We start from the raw sequence: 24,976 nt of genomic DNA, 5'->3' as shown, positions 1-24,976 counted from the left end.
AGAAACACCAGTGGGGGGTAGAGTTAGGAGGGCAGAGGAAGAGATGAAGGAAAAACAAGGGTCTTGAAGGCGCCGCGACCTTATTGCCTCCCTGGGGAGTAACAAATGTCGTGCTTTGGGAGGGAGTGGGTGAGCGGGCCACTGTGTGACGTGGGAATAGAGGATCATTCTGAGCGAAGGTCAGGCTTCTCCAAAGTGAGAAACAGCCTGAAGACGAGCGGTTCCCTCGACCACAGTGGCACAGGCCGTGCAGGCTGCCAAGGCGAGCGCTGAACTTGGCCGGGCATGCGGGGTTGTATGACAATCTCAGCCCTGCCGGGTCACTCCGGAACACGAGGACAACCTTCGTACCAGAAAAACAAACCCCTGACCGCCTGCCAGCCGGAGGAGTAAACAGAGGGGCGACCGCACCCCAGGGCACCCCGAACATTGCTCCTTATCCTGCTGGGCTAATAATAACCACAGCAACCAACTCTCACGAGCACGGACACGTCAGGCTCGCGTGCTCAAAGCTTTAGGTGCATTATCTCTGAAGTCATCAGCAAAAGTCCCCGAGTAAGGTGATAAAACCATCCCATTTCAGAGATGGGGAATGTCAGGGTCAGGAACTCACCTTGGATCATCATGCCGTTCGACAGTTGAGCTGGGATAGGAACCCAGGCAACCTGATTCCAGGAGCCGCACCCAAGGTCTCCACGCTGTCGGCAGGCAGCTGGACATGGTGCAGTGGCAACGAGGGTCTCAGAGCCTGGGATTACGTGGAGTCAGATCTCAGCTCTCCCGCTTCTAGCTGGAGCTGCGTGATTTCGGATTAACTCTGCTCAGTGTTGTCTCATGGGTAAAATGTGGAGCCTTGGGTCCTAGGGTGGTAATAAGGATGGGGGGTGCAGGGTATAAGCAAAGCGGTTGCCAGTAGTTCCTCCATAATGTGTCGGGTCTCATGGGGCCCACAGCCTCTGCCAGAGTAGAGCGTGGGTCCTCCCTAACCTCAGGCTTCTCTTCAGCTCCCATACAGGGTCACCCTCCCCTCCCGGGGTGTCCTCTCTATTCAGTAAACTCTCAAATAGGGTAGAAAAACCTAACAAGTTACCCAAAGGCTACCAAAGAAACACATTCTCTGACCACCCAGCCTCAGGCTTCCCTCCCTCCCATCAAAGTCAGCCTTTAACTTCCCACCCTCCTCCATCCGGGGGGACAAGAAGGGAAATGGAAAAGGGGGGAAAGCCATCTGAGTCTTGGAGATGGCTAGTTCCGTAAATACAGAATTACCAAACTGTAGAAAGAATTTTCTTTCTTGCCTGAAAATCTCTCTCCGCTACTCCAGAAACCTCCAGGCCCCCCTCTCCCAGAAAGGGGCGTGGGCGATGGAGATCCCTGCATGGAGCTGCATTTTAACATCATTGTTTTCCTTTGTCATCCTGAGTGTTGTACCATAGGTATTCTAAAAGCTTTATTCTTAGAGCGCCTGGAATCTGGCTTCAGCTCAGGTCATGAACTCATGATCAGTGAGTTCAAGGCCCGCATTGGGCTCTGCACCGGCAGTGTGCGGCCTGCTTGGGATTCCCTCTCTCCCCTCTCACTCTCTGCCCCTCCCCCAGTCATGCTGTCTCTGTCTCTCTCAAAATAAATAAAAATAAACTAAAAAAAAAAAAAAAAAAGCAGTATTCTCCAAAGGCACCCAGATCTTCTCCAGTTTGTAAAAAAGGGTCCAGTGTGGGCATGTGCACACACACACACACACACACACACACACACACACACACACACAAGTTTCAAAGCTCTCTCTTTGGTCCTGGCATGCCAGGCTCTCTGAACTCACAAGTTTCCTGCCCTTCGTGAAATTATTTCCTAAATAGGTTTACAGATAGGACCATGTTTCCTTCATCTTTTACCTTCCCTGTGGAAATTCTCATTTATCTGCGAATCTGTGTCACTGAGAAAGAGAGAGGGAGAAGGTAGGCAGGAATGACTATACTCTGATAGGTATGCACTTTTCCAGCTACGCCCCCCACCCTGCTTGGCAAGGTTGCCCGTTAATTATCTGCATCCCTAGCACCCTGCAGATTCTGGGAGGGCAGGGGCAATGTTGAGTCCTTTATCCCGCAGCCTAGCACAGCAACTATGAAGATCAAGTCTCGGACGGATGTTTGCTGAACGCGTGCAGGGAAGAGAGAGGCCGTGGGAGAGAGAGTTTCAAGGGCGCACGGTTGCTCCGCTCCCTTCCATGGGTTAATTCCCCGCCCTTGAGCAAATCTCTAGCCATCTTCTCCTGACCTCAGAGGTCCCTCTAGGGCTCTCAGCCTTTTCTTCTTAGTCGGGCCACTTGGAGAACAAGCTGGTACAGTGTCTGCCTCCCAGGGTCAGAGCCTGGCTGTGCCTTCTCAGCTCCTTGGACGTATGCCCTTGCCCTTCCCCCGGGAGCATTGCAGAATGAACACCGTCCACTCCCGGGCACAGTCCCGGACCTTCACAAATAACATCTATGGAGCATCCAAACCTGCAGAGGACACATCCTCTCAAGTGCACACACAGCATTATCTACGACAGACCCTATGCTCGGCCATAAAATAGGTCTCTTATACATTTCAACGGACTGAAGTCACCCATCACTCAGAGAGGACAACGGGAATAAATCAGAAGTCAGCATGAGTCGATACAGGGAAAATCCCCCAAATGTTTGAGGAGACTCTCCCAGTGCTTGACACGGGGCACGTCCTGAATAATTTCTGCCCTGGTATCTTCCTCCACCACAGTTTCAATCCCTGTGCTGCCATGAACAGGGGAGGCCAACGTCATGGCTGCTGTCCCAAGCACGGCACTGGCTGTCTGGTCTGCACAATGAGCTGGGACTGCGATTCAACCTGGGAGCACCCTCTGAGCCCCTCGGCTTTTTCCAGATCCATCTTCAAACAGGAAGATCTCTGCCTTGCTGCCAAATGGATTGCACCCACCCACCCCTGCCCCACTTTCTCCTCTGAGGAGCCCAATCTTCTCAAGGGCCTGCCCAGCATCAGACCCCTGGATGATGGATCTCACTCTATTCATTCAGAATATTCTATGGCAAACAAAATGAAGTTTATTTTGTTCAGGGACTTTAACTGACGCCCCTTGAGGAAAACATGAAAACAACATATCAGAAATGCCTGCTTTCTTTTGCCTGCATTTTAGGGGGTGCCCGTGACATTGGCAATACAGTCAACCAGAAAGGAACTCAACCAGCCAAGTCATTCGAGGTACATGATGACAGTGGCCGTGACATCCTTGGATTGGAGAATGAAGTGGGATCTGAATTTCACTTAGGGGTTTGCTTGAGCTTTTGAAGGCCAAAAACCTGACCCATGTTTTTAGCTCATGATATAAATGGGCAATTATGGTGCTGATAATCCACCACCCGCGAGAGCCAGAAGGTGAGGGAAGCTGTTATTGGCAGGAATGGGCAGTATGTAAACATTTCGCCAAGACAAAGCTGGTTGGAGCATTCTTCTCCTGTAAGTCAGGATCAAGGTCTCCTAGATAGGAAGGAGTGGGAAATTAAGACCTTAATTAAAGCACACCCCAAGGGGCTGGTTGGTGACAAAACCTCCTCAGAACTCCGTCCACATAAGGTTTCCAATGGGGTCCCATCCAGAGAGCAGGTTTCAGAGGCAAGAGTCGAGTCTGGTTTTGTCATCTTCTAGCTGTGGGGCCAGGGGGACGTGGTTTTACCTCAGCTTCCTCATCTGTACAGTGGGGACGAGAGTGAAAGAACCTACCTCAGAGGGTGGTTGTGAGGACGAGATGCGATGATGCACAAAGACACTGAACAAGAACCTCACATGTAGTAACAGACAGTCTAGGGCGCTTATCGTGTGATCTAAGCAAACGCACTTCATGTTCAGGACAACCTTGAGAAGTAAGTTATCACCTTTCATAGATACAAAAATTAAAGCCCAGGAAAGCAAAGAAACTTGTCCAAGGACTCAGGTCGTAAGCTGTAGAGGGGGGATTCAGACTCAGGTCTAACCCTAGAGCCTCAGGAAACTTCCAGTCTAAGAGGAGCGACCCACAGAAACACCACACCAGCACCTCCAGGAGGTCCAGCCAAACTGCCCTAGGAGCAAGGTGCCGGACTCACCCCGTAGGAACAAAGGTTAAGATGCCTCATGTCAGCTGGACCTTGGAAGACATTTTGGTTTTCACCAAGGAGAAGAGGAGGTAAGAAGAACCTGATCGGTGGAAAACTCACATTGGCAAAAGAAAGAAGGTACAGAAAAGGAATTCTGTTAAGTGAGACCGGAAAGACAGCCGTGCTGAGCACTGGGCTGGCTGGAGTCTCATGTGAACTCACGTCTGCATTCTTGGAAACACCCTGATCGGCAGAGCAATGTGGTTAAGAGCACAAGCTCTGTGTCTGATGGATTGCTGACCTACTAACGCCGTGTGACTTTGAGCAAGAGACTTAACCTCTCTGGTCCTGAAGGGGGCTCACCTTGCAAATGAAGGCTGTACTGGCCAAATGGGGCATTCCGTATGAAGGCTAAGCCTCAAGCCCGCTAGCATGCTGACGCTTAACGTGTCTGCTCCCTTAGATGTAGTCTGAGTCCCCTCTGCCATCATTCTGCCCCCTGCCCAGACCCCTTTTGCTCACTGGATGGCATCTCACAAGGCACTACTAGTTCATGTCCAAAAAAAAAAAAAAAAAGGAAGAAAGAAAAAAAAGAAAAGAAAAGAAAAGAAAAGAAAAGAAAAGAAAAGAAAAAAGACTCAAAACCTGGAGAGAAATGGGGCTCAGTCTGTTACTATTACTAGAGATGAGCCTTCCACTAACAAACAGCTTATCCTCTTACAGCCAAAACTGGGGATCTGACTTCATCCCTCGTGCAAAATATGTTTTTGCTGAATAACTGTGACCGATAGCATTTGGACTCTCCCATTTGAGAGCAGCCTGGGGAAGACAGTTTGTGCCTGGACCACAAGGGTACCTCTACTGGTCTTTGTGTTTTCTCGTGTCAAGCAGGATGACAGGTTGGAGACTTTCCGAAGAAGGCACATTCGCTTCAAGCTTTCCTCTCATTCCGCCCAAACTCAAACTTGGGGATCTAATTCTGTGCCTGGGCTTACCTAGGCGTGTGTGATTCTTGGAACCAAAGATCCCCAGACACACGTCTTTTCAAATTTCACCTTCCCCAAATATGGATGCATCCGACAAGTGGCGCTCAGTCGTTTAATTGAAGGCATTTCTTCCTCTCTTAATGACACGTAAATTAACAGGGAGTCGTGCAACTGTTAGCATCTCAGATTTGAGGAAATAGAGCATGTGCTGGGAACCAGACTAGGTTTGCAACAAAACCCGCTTCTGCTCTACAACAACCACATGAATGTAGATGGTCACCCCTAACTTACACGTGAGAAATCAGACGACCAGGGTGTTAAAGAAACATTCGCTCATAGTGCTTAGTACGGGGGGAGAGAGTGCGGGCGGGGTTCTGCTGAGTTCCAATTATCGCACAACTCAGCATCAGAAAACACCATCGCTTTAGGCCGCTCATGAGCTTATGGTCAGGAATTTGGGAAGGGCTGGGCTGGGCAGTCGTAACTTGGGGTTTCCCCTCCCCTTGTAGTCAGATGTCAGCCGGGCTGTGGTCATCTGAAAGTGCAAAAGGTCTAAACGTCCAAAATGGCAGTTTGTGTGGCTGTTGGCCAGCGCTGGGGGCTGAGAGCTCAGCTGAGACCACACGCCAGAGCACCAGCACTTGGACTCTTCAGCACCCCGGCCTCGGTGCTTCCCGCGGAGCGAGTAAGGAGATCTGGAGGGAGCTGCGTGAGCCTTTGCGGCTCCGCTGCCTGGAGCCATGACAGGACTCCAGGAAAGGACGTAGATCCCGCCTTTCAATGGGGAGAATGTCAAGAAACGGGGCCCCGTTGTTTTCGAACCATCACAGAGGAGAACCATCGCCTGACTGGTACAGACACCAAAACGTGACACTGCTTGTCTGGTGCCCAGAAGCACAAGAAGGGAACAGGAGCCAGATGCGAGGGAGACGATGCTAAGACAAATGTGGGTGGAGTCATCCAGTCACCTGTGCGTCCAGGGGGGTTCCCTTGGGGACGTTAATTACCGACCCAGTGTTGTTCCCGCTGTTCGGAACCTGTCTGTAGCTTTCCGAGAAGCAGGTGCAGAGCCGGCTTCGCGAGTTTACAAGAGACATCAGGCTTAGGACTTTGTCAGATATACCTTGTTTCCACCCCCAAAAGGCCTTGCCTAGTTTAATATTTACTGAGCACCAGCTGCAGAATATTCTGGGGCCTGGGAATATCTGAATGAACAAAACAACATACTTTCCTCACAGGGCTTGTATTCTGCTGGGAGATGCAAAAAGTCACCAAATCTGTAATAATGTCAGCAAGACATGAGAACTATGGAGAATGACAGCAAGTGGGGCCTGGGGGATACTGTAGTGGGGGAGGATGGTCAGAGACGGTCTCCCTGGGAGTTGACATCTGAATGGAGATCTGAATGCAGTGAGGAAATGAGCCAGGTATCCAGGGGAAAGAATGTTCCAGAAAAGGGGACCATTCCGTGCTAAGGCCCTGAAGCCAGCCTGCGCTTAGATATGTTTGGTCTATAGCAAGAAGACCAGTGCGGAGAGTGGAGTGAGCAAGGAGAAAAGGAAGAAAGCGAGGGCCTAGGATCCACGCAGGGAGGGCCGTATAGGGCACAAGAGGAATTCTGGATTTTATTCTAGGTGGGGTGGGACTCCACTGAAGGGTTTTGAGCAGGTGAGTCCCAGGATTTGGGTTACATTTTGAAAAGATCTCCCTGGCTGCTGAGAGAGGAGGGAGGGGAGGATAGAAGCCAGGCCCGTTTGGAGGCAGGCTACTGCAGTGGTCCAGGCAGAAGGGGGAGGCAGCCTGGTCTATAAAGTCACCGGAAGAGGGGATGAGAAGGGGTGAAATGGACACACATTTTGAAGGAAGATATCACCGGATTTGCTAATGGACACATCTACCAATTGATTTTTTAACCTCACAAAAGATGTTTCCAAGAAACATTTAGCCCGTGCCCAAATTCAACCCTGATCTCTACAGAGGGTGGCAATGTGTGTGGTGGAAAGTGGGAGAGACCCAGGGCAAGCCAGCTCCCTCACACGCCAGGCAGGGGTCTGTCTCATCCTCGTGGCAGAGAAGGAAGGGCCTGGAAAGCAGGCATCACCCCTTCCTTCCCACCTCGCCCGCCCTGCCCCTGCAAGATATGAGGTTCAAAAGAATAAGCCACTGGCTGGAAAGACCCTTTCAAAAAGGAGTTCGAGAAAGTCTAGAGCCTTCTAAAAGGGCTGTCGGGGAGATCACACCCATTTGCATGGGCAAGTTTGGGTATTTTGGTCATTCGCTTCATGACACGACTTTGTGGCCACAGCCTCTCCTCCTGCACAAGTCAGTTCTCTAAGGGGCCCTTTCTGTCAAAAAGAAACCACCACTGGGGCTGCTTTGAGACAGACTTTAGGGGGAGTTTCATGCTCCATGAGACTCAGTGGTGAAAGGGTCAAGAGTCTGTTTCAACACAAGTGGCCAGATGGTTAGATCAAGATCCAAACCCAGGCCTATAATAATGGTTTCCCTTCTTTTCTCTTTTCTTTTTTTTTTTTTCCCTCTTCTTTTCTTTTTTCATCTCTTCCTTTCTTTTTTCTTTTGGATAAACAGGTACATAGACACTATGGGCCAGGCAGTGTTCTAATCATTGTATAAAATATTTAGTCACATGAGGTTAAGAACGACCATTATCCTTCATTCAATACTCACCACACCTTTGCTGAGCATTTTGCAGACAAGGCCAGTGAGTCACGGAAGAGCTAAATGACTTGCCCAGGCCCTATACCTAGTAATGGTGGAGCCGAGATTGGAACCTGGGACTTCTGCCTCTGGAATTTCGGCTCTTAACCACGGTACTAGCCCAACACAGCCCGACACTGGCTGTGCTTTGGCGGAAGTCTGGGTATCCATTCGAAACGTTTTCCGCTGCAAATGAAAGACAACCTGGAGTGACGTAAAGAAGCGGCCATTGTTTCGATAACAGACAGTCTGGATGTAGACTCCTGTCTTGGGCTGGTGGAACAGCTCAACCGTGCTATCAAAGATCCAGGCTTTTTCTGTCTTATCTGCTCTGGCATTTCATTCTGTTGACTTGTCTCCTCATGCTTGCAAGATGGCTGCTACACCTCCAGGTATCTTACCCTAGATCCAGGCAGGAGAAAAAGATAAGAACGAGCCTCCTTTGTGGGGCACTTTGTCTTCTTAGTTGGAAAGTTGCCCACTCCCTAGCACATTTCCCCTCACAAAATTAGACCTTGCCTGCCATTCCCATATCTGGTTTATACCAATTTTGATTCATCTCATTCAGCTGGGATTGGAAACCATCTTCCCTGAGGCCCGGGCCCTCTTCCATACCACCTCCACATATCACAGTTCTATGCAGTGGGGAGGCGATGGCTATTGAGGAGACAACGCATACCATTTGCCACAGTGGGTTTTCCTCTCCCCCTTCCACATGGGCACACGGCAGCTCAAAGTCGCAAAGTCAAGACTACGTGACTAGTGAAATGGTAGACCCAGAATATTAACCTCGATCCGGCAGACTAAGTCACCAGCTCTTAACCATGGTGTAGTACGTTGTTGAGTGGAGTCAAGAACGGATGGGCACACATTTGGCTTTATCGCTAATAGTTGTGGAAGCTTGGGAAACTTAGCCAGCCTCCCTAAGCCTCGAACTTCTTATCTCTGAGAAGCCGCCATTGTGGTTAGCAATGGTACCTAACCTGAGGGTGGCTATGAGGGTAAATGAATTAATACATGTAAAGAACCTGACAACACTAAGCCATCGATAATTCCTGGCTGTTATCAGTGTTGTCCCTTATTATTGCTGTTGCTATCTTAATGCCATGAGACTCTGCAGACACAACGTGCTTGTCCTCGAATGAAATACCACTTGGGGCATCCCTGGCTGACGTGGTGGTACTGACTAGCGGGTGGACTTGAAAGTAAGGAGAAGGTGTTCACTGTAACACTGAGTGTGGTTTCAAAGCCCTGATGTTTGCCTTGCTTGAATTTAGTGATCCAGGTCCTGGCCACTCAAAATACGGGTCCACCATCTACAAAGCACAACAGTTGTTCTCAGGACATGCAGAGGTCCAGAGGTCTTCAGAGTTCCTTTCAGCAATACAACTGGAGGATGCTAACCAGAAGGAGAAGCTAATAACTCCCAACCCAGGGGCTATTTGGAGGATTAACTGTGTTAGTGGCATTATAACTAAAAGTGCTGAATAAATGTGAAAAAATAAAGCTTTGGCAATTTCTTACAAGGCAACAATAGCCTTACTATGGGATGCAGCGATCATGTTCCTGGGATCTACCCAAATGAGTTGAAACTTATGCCCTCTCAAAACCCTGCACGCAACAGGACACCTGGGTGGCTCAGTTGGTTAGGTGTCTGGCTTCGGCCTAGGTCATGATCTCCCCATTCCAGAGTTCAAGCCCCGCGTCGGGCTCTGTGCCGACAGCTCAGAGCCTGGAGCCTGTTTCAGATTCTGTGTCTCCCTCTCTCTCTCTCTCTGTCCTGCCGCTCTTTAATAAATAAATAACGTTAAAATAAAATTCAAAAAAGAAGAACGAAGAAACCTGCACACAAATGTGTATACCAGCTTCACTTCTAATTGCTAAAACTTGGAAGCAACCAAGGTACCCTTTAGGAGGTAAATAGATACAAAAACTGTGCTACATCCAGACAAAGGAAATTATTCAGCACTAAAAAGAAATGAAGCATCAAGCCACATAAAGACATGGAGGGGACTTAAATGCATATTTACTGAGTGAAAAACGCCTAACAGAAAAGGCTACATACTGTATGAGTGAAACCGTATGACATTCCGGAAAAGGCAAAACTACGGAGGCAGTCAAAGATCAGTGAGGCTGCCAGGGGTTTGGGAGGAAGGAGGGACAGATGGACAGGTGGAGCACAGAGGATTTTTAGGATGGCACAACTCTTCTGCATGACCATGTCATGGTGGGTACGTGACGTTTTGCACTGCTCAAAAATCCACAGAACCATGCAACGGAAAGAGTGGACCCTGAATGTAAAGTATGGCCTTTCATTCATCATAATGTATTAATATTGGGTCATAAGTTGTAGCGAATGTACCACATGAACGCAAGATGTTAACAATATGGTGGGGGCAGAGGGTTGGTATACAGGAACACTCTACTTTCTACTCGATTTTTTAAAAACCTAAAATTTCTCCCAGAAATAGTCTGTTGGGGTGCCTGGGTGGCTTAGTCGGTTGAGCATCTGACTTCAGCTCAGTTCACGACATCATAGTTCATGGGGTCAAGCCCTGGGTAGGGCTCTGCGTGAACAGCTTAGAGCCTGGAGCCTGCTTCGGATTCTGTGTCTTTCTCTCTCTGTCCCTCCCCTGCTTGTGCTCACTCTCTCTCTCACACAAAAATAAAAAAATAATAATAATAAATTTAAAAAATATTAAAAAAAAATAATAAAGTCTATTGGGGCACCTGGCTGTCTCAGTCAGAAGAGCACACAACTCTTGGTCCTAGGGTGGTGAGTTCGAGCTTAAGGGATTACTTAGTATAGGGATTACTCAAATAAATAAAACTTAGTAAGTTTATTAATGAATGAATGAATGAATGAATGAATGAATTTTTTATTAGTTTTCTTTATTTTTGAGAAGCAGAGAGAGACAGAGCGTGAGTGGGGGAGAGGCAGAGAGAGAGAGAGGGAGGCACAGAATCCGAAGCAGGCTCCAGGCCCTGAGCTGTCAGCACAGAGCCCGACGCGGGGCCCGAACTCATGAACGGTGAATTCAGGACCTGAGCTGAAGTCCGATGCTCAACCAACTGAGCCACCCAGGCGCTCCAGTAAGTCTATTAATTTAAATATCTGTATCTATATTGCTAGGCAGATAGATAAAGTTTAACAACTTTCATATCTTTTGATCCAAGGATTCCACTTCTGAGATTCTCTTGAGATACAGGACGTACTAGAAGGAAAACTTCATTTACAGAAGGGAAAAGAGTAAGCAGCCTGAAGTTGCTCCCCAGCACCCACATGGATAAAAGCAAATTAAAAAACGGTAGTTGAAAGTGTTCGGAAGTAACACAGACAATGCTTGCAGAAAAATGCCCATGGGGAAAAAAGTAAGAGCTTCCTAAGATAACTGTGGGAAAAACTTTGTATAAAACAACACAAATGGCTTCCAGCACCTTGATAATGCAATTGTTCTCACGCTATCTGGGGCCATGAGATTATGGATAGCTTTTTTCCTTCTTTTTCCAATTTCTTCTAATATTTTAAACATGTACATTTATTTAAATATATTTAAAGGTCTATGAATCGTTTAGCAAGGGGAGAAATGACAAGAGCTGGTCGGTGTTCTTAGTACTTGGATAAATTGTAAGTCATTTGGGTAACTCACTGAAAGTCACATTGCTACACAGCTGGGGTTGCAGACATTCATCCAAAGCACTTGCCATCTGAAGCTGGGGCTTAGTCAAAAAGATACTATTTAGAGACAGTATAGTCACCCTGGGATGCCGAGCACACAAAGATATGTGGGAAACAGAAATTCAGATGCCGAGCATACAAAGATATATGGGAAGCAGAAATTCAGAGACCAAGAGAGAAGGTTAAGAATCTTACTCACTCACTCACTCACTCACCCACACAGCAAGCCTTTATTTACTAACTGTTTACCAGAAGCCAGGCACAGGTCGGGAGGAGGCACTTCTAAATAAAATCAAACCTCGGACCTTAAGAACTTCTGGTCCAGTCTCCCCAGAATCCCATATTTCCACACTAAATACCTTTAAATGGTGGAAAAGCCCACTAACTGTATAAAAACCAGCATAAACTGGGACTCAGCATGTGGTTCCCCTAAGCTGTCTCAACACACTGCCTCTCCGGAAGGCGGGAACCAGCCCTACAACCTGCAAGATAACTACCTCCCCATGCTTCTTCACTTATGCTTTTACTTTTAATGTTTATTTATTTATTTTGAGGGAGAAAGAGAGAGAGAGAGAGAGAGAGAGAGAGAGAGAGAGAGAGAGAAAGGATCCCAAACAGGCTCCACTCTGCCAGCGCATCGCCCGACATGGGGCTCGAACCCACGAACCGTGAGATCATGACCTGAGCCAAGATCAAGAGTCGGATGTTCGACCGTCTGAGCCACCCAGGCACCCCCCACTTAAGCTGACTTTTTAGGGTCAGGAAATTTACTTCTGATTGTACCTCCCACCCCAGCCCCACAACATCAAGCATTTCAGATCAAGTATCTGTGAATCATAGGTCAGGTTGAGTCATTCTTAAAATTTCCAGGCTGTGAATTAAAACTATATTGATCACTTGGCAGTGGATCAAACAGACAAGAGACAATGTGACTTACTCTGCAGGTATCTGTAACAATGCAAAGCGGATTTGCAAGTATTGTATTGAAATGGAGGTGGGGGTGAGATGGGCTGACAACTTTGCAGGGAGTGAGGGCTGGTAAATGGATGGGGCCCTCAGTTCCTTTACCCTCTGGTTTCAGATAAGTATCACGCTGATGGTTGTCTCTCCATTCACCGCATTGCCTTTTTGTTTCATTTTGGTTAATGTGAACTACATTTATGGTAGGCTTTTGGCAACTGCCACAGATTCGGAGCCTATAAAATTGTTTTCCAGGGAAAAGGGAAGGGAGGGCTTGAGCACCTCCTACGGGGTCTCATTCCCTCTCTTAGATGGGGCAGGGCTCGGCGGCTGGGTGGCCCCGTCGGTTAAGCGTCTGACTTCAGCTTGGGTCATGATCTTGTGGGCTCATGGGTTCAAACCCCGCCTCGGGCTCTGTGCTGACAGCTCAGAGTCTGGAGCCTGCTTTGGATGCTGCGTCTCCCTCTCTCTCTCGGCCCCTCCCCCGCTCATGTTCTCTCTCTCGCTCTCACTCTCTCACTCAAAAATAAACATTAAAAAAAAATTTAAAAAAAGATGGAGCAGGGTAGGAAGGGGAGGCTGCTCAAGTTCCCTGCCCCAGAAGCTTTCGGGGGAAGAGTCCCCCAGACTGGTACCAGCCTACACACAAGGGAATCAGAAACAGCAGCTCACAGAGGGTGGAAAACAGCAGGAAAGCTGACCCCCACAGAGACCTTGCGGGGCCACGGCACCCACACGGTTTTACACCCTCTTACCACGACCTTTCCCCTGCACTATCACACTGCCTCCAGGCCCGTGTGTCATGCCAAAACAAGGGGCCAGAACCGTCACCCCGTGTGGGAAAGCCTGGCTGGGACCACCAGGGAAACCCACCTGTGTGTGAGTCAGACCCTCGTGTCCTGCGTCTCGAAGCAGGGGTACACGTCAACGCAAGCTTCAGGGCCCAGGCGGGAAACTCTACCTCTGAATCATGACCGCGCAGAACCTCCTCTGGGCCTCCCTTGGAGCCCACTGAGGGTCTTTACTGGGAGCGAGGGCGGCTGCACAAGTCTCATGTGAAAAGGTGATCTGAGGGGTTTTGGTGGTCTTTTTGGTCAGTTCACAAGATGAACGAGGTGCAGGTGACGCAGCTCAGAAACGCCAGAGAAACACGAGCGAGTGTGGTTTTTAACTTTCTTTTTTGGTGGCTATTTGGCTAATTTGAAGTCATAGTATTAACAGATGGAAACCCAGAGAAGGTTAGTGACTTGTCTAAGAACTAGACAAGCCTGGAGGGAGAGCTCAGGGGCCCACAGTCTCCTTCCCCAACCCCATGCTCCCTTGCTTAGAACCAAAAGATCACACAAAGCAAAGGGGACAAGAGTATCCATTTTAATTGGATCATAAAGTAATAGGAAAGAAGAGTAAGATCCAAAGGCAGGACATTATGGACTCTGTGACTTCTACTCAGCTAAAAGCTCTGGGCTAAATCTCTATTTAAAATTTTGTAAATCTATTTCAATGAAAATATAACAAAGTATATTTAATCACTTGAAACTTCAAACGTATTTTAAAGTATTAAAAAAATTTTTTTTAATGTTTATTTATTTATGAGAGACAGAGCATGAGCAGGAGAGGGGCAGAGAGAGAGGGAGACACAGAGTCCAAAGCAGGCTCCAGGCTCTGAGCCCGACACGGGGCTCAAACTCACAAACCGTGAGATCATGACCTGAGCCGAAGCCGGATGCTTAACTGACTGAGCCACCCAGGAGCCCCTCCAATGTATTTTAAAATTGCCTCTTCCCCATCTTGACACACAGTAAAGAGTAAGCTAATATGTTCTACATAGGAAACCTGGGGCAGGTGTGTGTAAGCCCTATAAATCAGAGTCTAATAGCTGAGAAAGGCTCACTGAGCCCATTGTGCAGATGAGAAAAAACAAGTCCAAGGAGAGGCAATGACCTGCCCAAGGAAATTCAGTGGGCCACCATCATAGCCAACACTGTATCTCACATCACTCGCTACAGAGACCTGTGCAACTCCCCACGCCCCGTGCACTTCCCTAGCTTCTGCAGGCAAGGGAATTCAGGTCCCTCTGGCAATCCTTAGCATTTCACATGATTCCGTCTACTGGTCTGGCATAATCTGCAAGGCAGCTGACTGATTTTCATGAAATGTGTTGTAGCTACCAAAAGATATAGCAGTGGACACGGTTAGTTTCTCGACATGTACATAAGGGATCCCAAACTGTAGCGCTCATGAAAGCAGATGATGAATTTATTTATTTGGGGTGCCTGGGTGGCTCAGTCGGTTAGGCATCTGACTTTGGTTCAGGTCATGATCTCGCGGTTTGTGAGTTTGAGCCCCGCATCGGGCTCTGTGCTGATAACTCAGAGCCTGGAGCCTGCTTCGGATTCTGTGTCTCCCTCTCTCTCTGCCCCTCCCCCACTCACTCTCTGTCTCTCTCTCTCTCTCTCTTAAAAATAAATAAAACATTTAAAAAAGGGAAAAAAAAGAATTTATTTATTTGATCCAAATAAAAGGTATATCCATACGATGTAATAAAACTGGGTGGCAGTTACAAAGAATAAGGCAGCTGCCATGGATAGCACTCTTGGGTATATTGATGAGTGGGAAAAGGCAAGTGACTGGTTTATCAAGGGCTACAAAAACAGTTATGTGTGTGCACATGCACATAAATACATTAGAAATGTCTACAAGCATGTGCCCCCAAGAAACAACCCAAGTGGAGTTGATAAAGAAACAAGGATAGGGACCCAGTGATTAAAAAGAACTTTAGTTTTATTTGAAAAGCTTTTTTTTTTTTTCAAGGTGATAATATTCATTTACTCTTTGTGTAATAAATGACTGATTTTTTACAAAAAGAGAAAAATAGGGCTTTACTCATGTACCTCCATACCCAACCTGCTACTTGAGCACCTCCCACTCCCGGGTGAGAGGAAAGATTGTCTGCTTGGTTCATGTCATGAGGCAGGTGACATGTGCTGTGGGGACGGAAGGAAACAGTACAGGGATTTCTGTGTTCCAGGGGAGATTCAGAGGCTGAAACAGAGTCCTCGGCAAAATTCTGTCAAGGCCTGCCATCTTGAACACAGTGATGATGACAATGGTTTCCAAATGGGCAAAACTTTGGCAATTTCAAAGGAATTTCAATCGTTTTTGACTTTAGTTAGAGTTCACAACGGAATATGTGACAGCACAAAAGATAGTCTGTGGTTCCCAAAATTTCACCCCACAGAGGGAGATGGTTTCGGTGCTTTTTAAAGGCACCGACTCTTTGGCTGTTTTTATCGGTACATATGGCTTACTCTGCTAGGCTAGAAATGGCCTCCGCCAAAATTGCTGTTTTGATTTGGATTTCCAAAAATAACTCACGAAAAGCCTATCGTATGAGGAAGATGGTCACACCCAACTCTGGGGAGGAAAAGGAAAAGCATTTGATTTGAATCACTTAAGAGCGGAAACTGAGAGCATGTATCTCCTTGTAGCAACTACTACATAATTATCCATCCTAATGGAATCCTTTCAAAACCAAGGCGGTTCAACAAGAAGTTTAATGGAAAATACAATTTCAGGACCAACTATTCTGTCAAAGCCACGTTAAATGAAGACAGCTCAGCAGTGACCAAATCCTGCTCACGTATCACGTGTTACGGGTGAGGGGTGGGAGGGGGTGGGTGTTCTCCTACATGGGGGAAACGTGGCAATGTGCTAGGCTCCTCTGTCCAGTTCAATGTGTCCTCTAGTCACTGGGCACAGGGATTCAATTCTCTCTGGGTCAGTGTCACTGCTGGGCCTCTCCCCTCTGTCAAGTGTTTTCTGGTCTTCCTAAGAGAAGAAGCCAGCGTTAAAAATGCCAGAGATAAAGACAGAGAGAGAAGAGAAGAGGACCCTTACCATCCAACCTGTTCATGAGCGCAAAGACAGGTCCCATTCCAGACACAGGCTCGTGGAGGACAGCAGTGATGGAAAATGGTCTTCACCACTTGGGACGCTCCTCTGTGTCACTTAGCTGTGTGACCTCTGCTGAGTTACTTAACATCCCTGAGTAGCAGTTCTCTCACCTGAAAAAAAAAATCACATATATATGATTTTTTTTCATATATGATATATATATCATATATATATCACATATATATATCACATATATATGATTTTCTTTTCATATATGATATATATATCATATATATATATATATATATATATATATGATATATATATATACATATACACACAGACACCTGGGTGGCTCAGTCAGTTGAGTGTTTGACTTCGACTCAGGTCATGATCTCCCAGTTTGCGAATTCGAGCCCTGCATCGGGCTCACTGCTGTCAGCACAAAGCCCATTTCGGATCCTCTGCCCCCTTCTCTCTGCCCCTCCCCGCTCGTGCTTTCTCTCTCAAAGATAAATAAAACTGTGGCATATGTGTGTGGGTCAGCTGTACCAGCAGCACTTGGAGCTCACCATTAGTGCAGTAGAGCTCCGCCCCACGCAGATTAACTTGAAAGAGAATCTGCATTTAACAAGGGTTCCTGGAGATTTGCGTGGGGGTCCAATTTGAGAGACAACCGCTTCGGCCATTCTGCACCAGGTGCCCGAGTCAACAGAACATGATGTAACAGCTGCCCTTGGGGGAGAAGCAGAGTCCCCAGAGGGCCACCTCTGGTGGGCGCATTTCTGAAGACCATCCCAGATTGCCGTCCAGTCTTCCTGCTTCCTGCTTGCAGACAGGGGAATCAAGGCAGAGCTGGGAGCCCCCCGAAACTGAAGGATTCTCCACCAACAGGGCCAGACCACCCTGGGGTCCACAGCCATGTCACCACAGATGTCCCCCTATCATCAAATGTGTCCAGAAGAGGCCCTGAGTGCAGAGAGGACAACGTCAGCAGCTAACAGTAAGTGGCAAATGAGAACGGCGGCCGAGAAACTCAGAAGAAATGCGCTGGACGACAGACCATCTTCTCTTCCCTGATTCCGGCCTAAATCAAGGTGCTTTTGTGCTGTAAGACACAACCACTTCATACAGTAGGAAAAGAAATGTTAGACACACACAGGGGCTTTGCTGTCTATGCACAGACCATCTCTAGCATCGCAGACGAGACCCTTTTGATATTGACTCCCTCCCGGAAGGGAAACCTGGAGGCCGGGGAGCTGGAGATTGAGGGAGGAAGAGGAGGAAGAAGAAGAGGAAGGAGGGAAAAAGAGGGAGGGACATTGAAATTAAAAAAGTAAAAATAAAGTTAAAAGATAGTTGAGTCTCTTGTTATGCAGAGTGACGTTTAAAAGTCCTCCTAGAGGATATTCTGGCCATGAAACCATGTTTTTTACCTAAAACCACACTGCTGAGCTTATGATCCTTTGTTCAGACCTCACACCCACCACACCTATGTCTGAAAATGCTCACATGGAGAAATCCGGCAAGGATGTGTCCCGGGGCGGCAGAGAGCGACCTTGTTTATTTGCTCCCAAACCAACAGACACTAGAACTAACCCAGCCTCTCAAAATCCCAGTGGCTCCTGACTCCAGTCCATTTGGCTTAGTTAGGCAAGGAAGAATCTCTTCCAGAAGATTCTAAAGCCTGGGTTTCCAGAGACTTCCCATGACTAAATGGAATTGGGGGACACAATGCTTATACTTTGGGTGAGTGTGCGTATGTGGGAACTGAGGGAAGAGACGAAACAGGCATGCATTCTGGAATGCGCAGCACTGACTATGCTCAGTTTATAAAGCACTTCCTAAATCCTTGCGGGGAAGAAATATAATAGAAACCTGATTTAACGGGGGCAGACCGAGGCCCAGTAAGGTTTCATGGTAGAACCAGGAGCTAAATGTCCTAGTCTCCCCAGCCACCTTCCAGCAATGACCCCCACATCTACCACCTGCTGGAGGCCTTACACTCTATCTTTATGGTTGGTTTCTTTTCTTTTCCTTCCTTCCTTCCTTCCTTCCTTCCTTCCTTCCTTCCTTCCTTCCTCCCTCCCTTCCTCCCTCCCTCCTTCCTCTTTTTTTTTTTTTTTTTTTTTTTGAGTCTGTTTCTTTACAAAAAATATCACTGGGTCCTCAGCTGAAAATTTATTCTACTGATAAGGAGAGTAATGGCAGTGTTCCCTCAGGCTATGGAGCTACGACTGATGATGTATAGTTGGATGGATAGAAGGCCAGCGTTGGAGTCAGAATCTCTTAGGTCAAATTGTATCTTTGCTACTCATAGCCATCTGACATTTGGGAAGCTGATCTCTCTGAGCCTCTGGTCTCTTCATTTTTAGAAACGGCAACAGCCACAGCTAATAATATTTATCAAATGGGAACTGTGTGTGTACTCTTAAGCCAGTGTTATTCTAAGTAAGCGCTTTGTATTTCTTAACTCCTTAGCACACTGTTATTATGCTCTGTGTACACATGAGAAAGCTGAGGCACAGAAAGGTGAAGTAACTTGCTCAAGGCCACACAGCTAAGCGATGGCAGCACTGGGATTCTCCAGGTGGTCTCCAGGCTGGAGCCTGGGCTTTAACCATAACAGAAATGCTCCCACAGGACCGGCAGGCGGGCTATGTGAGATCAAAGGAATAAAATGCTTACCGGGCCATCCGACACAGAGCAAGCACTCAATAAATTATAACTATTAGGTACCATTTAGAAATTAATTTCTTTGGTTAGTCAGACACACCAGGGTTACTACAGTATGAACGTGTCTAATGAGAAGCTGCTGCCTATGGTGGCACTAGTCCCTGACAGGTGTTCTTTCACACCTGCCTTCGGCTGGCACTCTGGGCAGGCGATTTTGGTGCTCTGCCCTGGAATCTCCATATTGGCCTCTCACAGGGGGAGCCCACAACAGGAACCCAACTTGGGGCAGCTAGGATGGGCACAGGTCTGACGTCTGCCCGGCAAGAAGGATGCTAGACCCTGGAATGAGCTGGACGGACTGAATCCCCAAGGCGATGGCCTCGTGCTGGCTGACTCACTGCTTTAGAAATTCTCTGTAGTTGGCTAATTGCACAGTCAGGGGGAAGAACTCCTTGCATAGAAGAGGCAGCACGAGTCAAAAAGTGGGCAAAATTAAAGATCTGGTGTGGACGAAGAGCCAACCGGTGGCTGAATAAGCAGCCAGCCACCACTCTCTTCCTCCTTATTCAGCTCTTCCCAGTTCTGTTCGGGTACTTGGAAGAGGCACGCGGTGGCCACGGCAACCCTATTGTCTCTGTCAGGGACTGGTGTAGGGAGGACCCCTGGCCCCATCTGGCCAACCAGGGGAAGTCTCCTGGGGACTTCCGGGGAAATTCTGCTCCCTAATAGAAGATAAGAGAGTTGCGGAAAGGACTTCCTTTTCCGATTGGGCATTCTTCCTGCTGGAAATTCTGGTGTGCTAAGGTGAAGTCTGCGGCAGAAAAGAGCATCTCAAGAGATGCTAATCCAATGTCCTGACACGCTGGGGCGGTCAGACGCATGCTTATGGATGCATCTGACAACACCAGGTGCTGGGGAGGCCGTGGGGAGACAGAACCCCCTGAGCATTGCACTGGTGGATGTGTAAACTGGTACAGTCATTCTGGAAAACAATCTGGCAGTACTTGTGAAATTAAATATGAGTATGCCCGATGACTCATCCATCCCAGCCCTGGGTCTGTACCAAAGAAACTCTCCCACACTCCCCATGGGCACAGGTGCGAGGTGTCATTGCAGACTTGGCTGGGCTGCCCTAGTGTCCATCTGCAGGGACAAGAGAAGTGAACAGGGCAGGATCTGCAGCGACGGAAGGGCAGACACAGCCCTCTTATGAGCTAAGTGTAAACTGTGCACCAAGACTGGATCTCAAAAAGAGAGTATTGAGTGAAAAAAAGACAAGAAGGAGATCCATAAGAGAACCCCATGCGTCTAAGTTAAAAGACACCCAATCACAGCCCTACAGTAAGTCCACATGTGCGGCACACGGCAAATACTGGAGTGGGTGCCTATGAGGAGTGAAGGGAACAGAGCGGGAAAGAACGCAACAAGGAGGAGAGGGGTCTTTCAGAGGCCGGAGATAATGTGCCTTGAATGGAGGAAGCTTTCATAACAATTCAAAAGAAAAAAGTGCCACTGGATTTGGAGTCATTCCCATGACTGATTCCTACTGGCTGTGGGCCCCTCGGCAGGTAACTTACAGCCTCAGTTTCCCCACTGCGAAAGCAGATGTGAAGAACTGCCCTATGGAGAAGTGGGTGCAGAGCCTGAATCTGGAATGTAGCAACAGGATGGCAACTAAGGACTCAGCTTTCTTGTCTGTAAAATGGGGATTACTACATTACCCATCCGGTACTGTTATGATGGGGTTTAAATGAGATGTGACACGGGCAGGACAAAAAGCACAACGACACTGTTTGGCACATTTGGGAGGCAGGGAGCATGTCCTTCCGGGGGCTTGGGCTCGTACCAGGCGCTGTGCCCGGGGCTCGGCAGCACACCCCACCCTCACTGGGTGCAGCACCCAGGGGCATGAGACCTAAAAGCAGCCCCCGCCCCTCGCCACAAGGTGCCCATGATGTCCTGGGCACCATCCTGAGAGAGAGGGCACTTCAGGCTGCCTTTACGTGCCCCCGTCTTGGGCACCTGGGGCCCTACAAATCCACTTGTAGATTTCTTTTTTCTTTTCTTTTGTGCCACAGATCAATTTTTAACTGGCTAAGGCAGGTTACCAGAAAGAGAAGAGACGAGAAGAAGAAACTGTCATAACTCCCCTACTCTGCCACCAGGTAGGCAAATCTTCATTTTTTCCGACAAAGTGCTACTTTCTTTCTATAACTTTCCGTCATCCAGGAAGGACGCAGCGCTGTATGTGACTGTCACACCACGGATTGCCACTGCTCTCCAACACCTCTTCTCCATCCCTCAGATGCCTAGGAAAGATTCAGTGGCGCTGAAGTACCACGTACTGGGTGGCGATGGGTGCCATCTTGTTCCCAATTTTGCTCCTACAAGTGCCCTGGCTTTGAAACACGCCTTCCTGCAAACCAGCACCCTCCCTCCTGGAGCCTGTCTTTGAAACACATTCCTCAAATAGGGACGCAGGTCAAAGCGATGCTTTGGTAGCTCCTGACAAATCGTTTTTCCAAAAGACCAATCTATGCGGCCACATGCAATGGACGCATGTGCCGGGCCGCCCACAAATTCTCAGAACAAACGCCCAAACCCGTTACTCTCATGTCTGGCAACCTGCAGGGAGCGGGAGGCCACAGTCACACTCTGAGTCTCGGGGAAGGTGGACTTTTCCCCGAGGCCACTGATGCTCTAACCTTCCATCTCTGTCCACGAGCGCTCACAACTTTAGAAAGAGGTTTTCTGCACATAACGCGGTCTCCTTCACACAGGCCAGCCTGAGGAGTGGGCAAAGGGACAGTGGGAGAGTTGCGGGCGGGAGGTCAGCCTAAGGCCTCCAGGAAAGAAGGGAAAACAGAGGAATAACAAACGGGAATGTTTGCACGAAAACGTGCCATTAAAAACTCCTAGTCTGCGGTGCTATTGGTCGCCCCTGGAAAAGTCTCCAGCGCCCCGGGCTTTATGCGGGCTGGGGCCTCCACAGAGCACCCCTCTGCTCTGGCTAATTCCTGGTGCGGTTCTTCCAGATGAGCCGAAACCTGATTTTACCCGGGAAGCACACCTCCTAAAGCGGATGAACTCATCCTGCCCAGACCTCCTGGATTCTCTCATTCCAGAGTTGAGCCCAGCAATGGCCTGAGCAACGGACTGCTTCAGTAGCTACGTTTGGACTCAAAGTATAACGCGGACATACGCCCAGACTGTGCTAGCCGTGAACGGAAAGTCCAGCCTGGGAGGGGGAGAGGCAGGCTGCAGGCCCGTAAAAGCGAGACAGAGGTCCTAAGTGACTTCGCTTGGGTTTTCCCCTTCCACTCCCTAGCCCCGCACCGCCGATCCAACCGATTCTTTGATAACTTATTTCTCAAATGCCTGTTATCACCTAGTCACTGAGGTGAGGAATTGCAACACCAAGGCCATTCCTTGACGGGAGGACTGACTTAGGGAGTTGAGACTCTAACATGAGGAATGTTAGATACCATGAGGAATGAAGTCAAAGATAACAAAACAAGACAGTCAAACATTGATCGCGTGCGAGCACTGAGTGGTCTGCGATCGGGGGGCAGGTCGCTGTGGGCTGGGAAGGAAGTCCTCTGAGAGCCTGATGACCAGAGCCTGGTGGGGGGAGGGTGTGGGCAGGAGAGGAGGCCTGTGATCCAGGCCGGGAGCCGGGAAGGTGGGCAGCACGCTCAGGCGCCAACGAGGAGCTCCTTGAGGTTAGAACAGGAAGAAAACATCTGGAAATCCGGGGAGGCTGCGTCGGGGCCTGAATAGTGAGACGCTGGAAGTCAGGGAGAAGAGCCCGCGCTGGGAAAGAGAAAGTGAAGATGGCGTGAAGCGGGACAGCTGCTGGGAGAAGCTGATGACGAGATGAGTCGGGGGACAGCCCTCAGGATGGCCTGGGGAAAGAGCCGGTTAGCAGAGAGGCACGCGGTGCCAGAGCGTCCAGGTCCCGCCTGCCAGCACGGCAGACATCACCCGTCCATCAGAGCACACTTCCCTCAAGAGCCCAGATGGGACCTCAGAGTGTGTGGCCGCTTGGGGCTCCAGGAAGACCCCACCCATCGATGCAGGGTGGGATTCAATCTCTGCCTTGCAGGTTGTATCAATCAGGAGCAGCAATATTACGCTGCACTAACATGTACCTCACGGTTCAGTGGCTGGAAACAGCAGAAGTTGGGGCGCCCGGGGAGCTCGGTCGGCTAAGCGTCCGACTTCGGCTCAGGTCACCATCTTGCAGTTCGTGGGTTCGAGCCCCGCCTCGGGCTCTGTGCTGACAGCTCGGAGCCTGGAGCCTGCCTCGGATTCTGTGTCTCCCCCTCTCTCTGCCCCTCACACTCTGCCTGTCTCTGTCTCTTAAAAATGAATAAGCATTTTTAAAAAAGGGAAAATACTTAAGAACATTTATTGAGTGCCATACATCCTAAAATATTACCATTTCTTTTGGCCCTTTGATCAGCCCCATGGGGTAGTAGGTATCCTTATTCCCATTTTACCAATGAGCAATTTAGGGCTCAAAGGGGGTTGAGGGCTCCAGACAGGAAGGAGTGGGCCTGACTCCACTGCACATGCTGTCCTCCAACATCACGACGACATCTTTGCGACAGGAGAGGAAGGTAGCTGTTCCAGAGGCCCGAAGGCACAAAGGCTAAGTGCTAGGGTTCTAGAGGCGAGCTGCCTGGGTGTGTATTCTGGCTCCACGTTCCTGTGCCTCAGTTTCCTCATCCTTGAACCATCATGATACTAACAGTGCCCCCAACCTCACGTCAGTGCCGTGACAACTAAGGGACAAAATGCGCGCATAGTCCTTGCGGTGGTTCTAGCACCGAATCCGTGGCCGATAAATGCAGTTATGATAGTAATATGGCCATCTTACCCCAAGGATGCTGGAGCCCAGACGGGCCACAGGCCCCTCAGCCCAAACACCATCTACCTCTCAATAGGACACTCGGTCTCCTGGGTTGGGTGGCCTGCTGAGTCTGTGTGTGTGCCGGGACAAAAGGCCACACAGCACCGGAGTTAAGGGCCACCCTGCCACAGTCAGACGCCCCAACCGACTGAGCCACCCAGGCGCCCCTTGAAACTAATATATAGTGCCTTTCTGGTCAAACGGGCCTATCTGAGAAGCTTGGTGAAAATGCCATTTCCCAGGCCCCACCCCAGAACCACTGGGTTAGAAAACCTGGTGGGGGAAGACCAGAGATCTGCATTTTAGCAAGTTTCCCAGGTGGTCATTTGCAAACTGAAGTACGAAAACCACTGCCATAAAAAGAAGCCGAGAAAAGGGGCTGGGGCAGGCATCCTGGAGCCAGAAGGAGGGTTGCAAAGGTGACCAAAGAAGTGGTGGGGTGGGGGAACAGAGGACCGCACGTGGCTCCTGTTTTGCATGAGAGCAAATCACTTCTGCCCACGTGTGCCCTGCGTGCTCCACCAGCGTAGACATAATTTGCAAAACCCTAACTCACCCTCTGCCAAACCCTTCCCCCAGTCCTGGAAAAACGATACTCGCACTCAACCTGGGACTGCCTTCTCCATCCTGATCTGCAGGAAGAGAACGTTTCCAACATACTGGACACACTGCTTGAACACTCCTATCACCACTGTCAGGAATCGCATTGCAGGAAGGAACATAAGTAGTGCGGTCACCCGGAGGTTTGCTGCAATTAGCTCTCCCTTTGGTTTGTGACAGATCCTAGCTCCTGCAGCGAGCTGTCCTCACTTATCCGCAGGGAAGGAGGTTTCGTTTAATGTCACGCCACACACACAAAAGTGTTGCTGATGTGCATGCGCACACACACAAACGCACCACGCGTTGTGTGCAGGTGTATTTAAGCTTCTGCAATGATTCGAGAAATACAGCCCAACCATCAGGAGTCACCTGGACCATAATGCTGAGTGCTAGTTTCCAAGGTACCAAGAAGGTACCAAGCTAAAAGGGGGCTGGAAAAGGAG

General features: G+C 48.9%; 1 long non-coding RNA gene across 1 annotated transcript in view; it reads right to left on the bottom strand.

Annotated features, from left to right (window-relative positions):
- LOC131494627 (uncharacterized) overlaps nucleotides 1-24,976 on the bottom strand; it is a 371,492-nt gene that overhangs the window by 117,097 nt on the left and 229,419 nt on the right. The window contains exons 4-6 of the long non-coding RNA XR_009253501.1: nucleotides 16,346-16,512; nucleotides 7,780-8,211; nucleotides 614-860 (exon numbers count right to left, since the gene is read on the bottom strand). This is a non-coding gene — a long non-coding RNA (uncharacterized LOC131494627). The remainder of the gene's footprint in view (nucleotides 1-613; nucleotides 861-7,779; nucleotides 8,212-16,345; nucleotides 16,513-24,976) is intronic.

The sequence above is a fragment of the Neofelis nebulosa genome, chromosome 14, assembly GCF_028018385.1.
Source record: "Neofelis nebulosa isolate mNeoNeb1 chromosome 14, mNeoNeb1.pri, whole genome shotgun sequence".
Classification (NCBI taxonomy): domain Eukaryota; kingdom Metazoa; phylum Chordata; class Mammalia; order Carnivora; family Felidae; genus Neofelis; species Neofelis nebulosa.
Note: the sequence above shows the minus strand (reverse complement) of the source record. Positions and strands in the feature narration are given on the sequence as shown.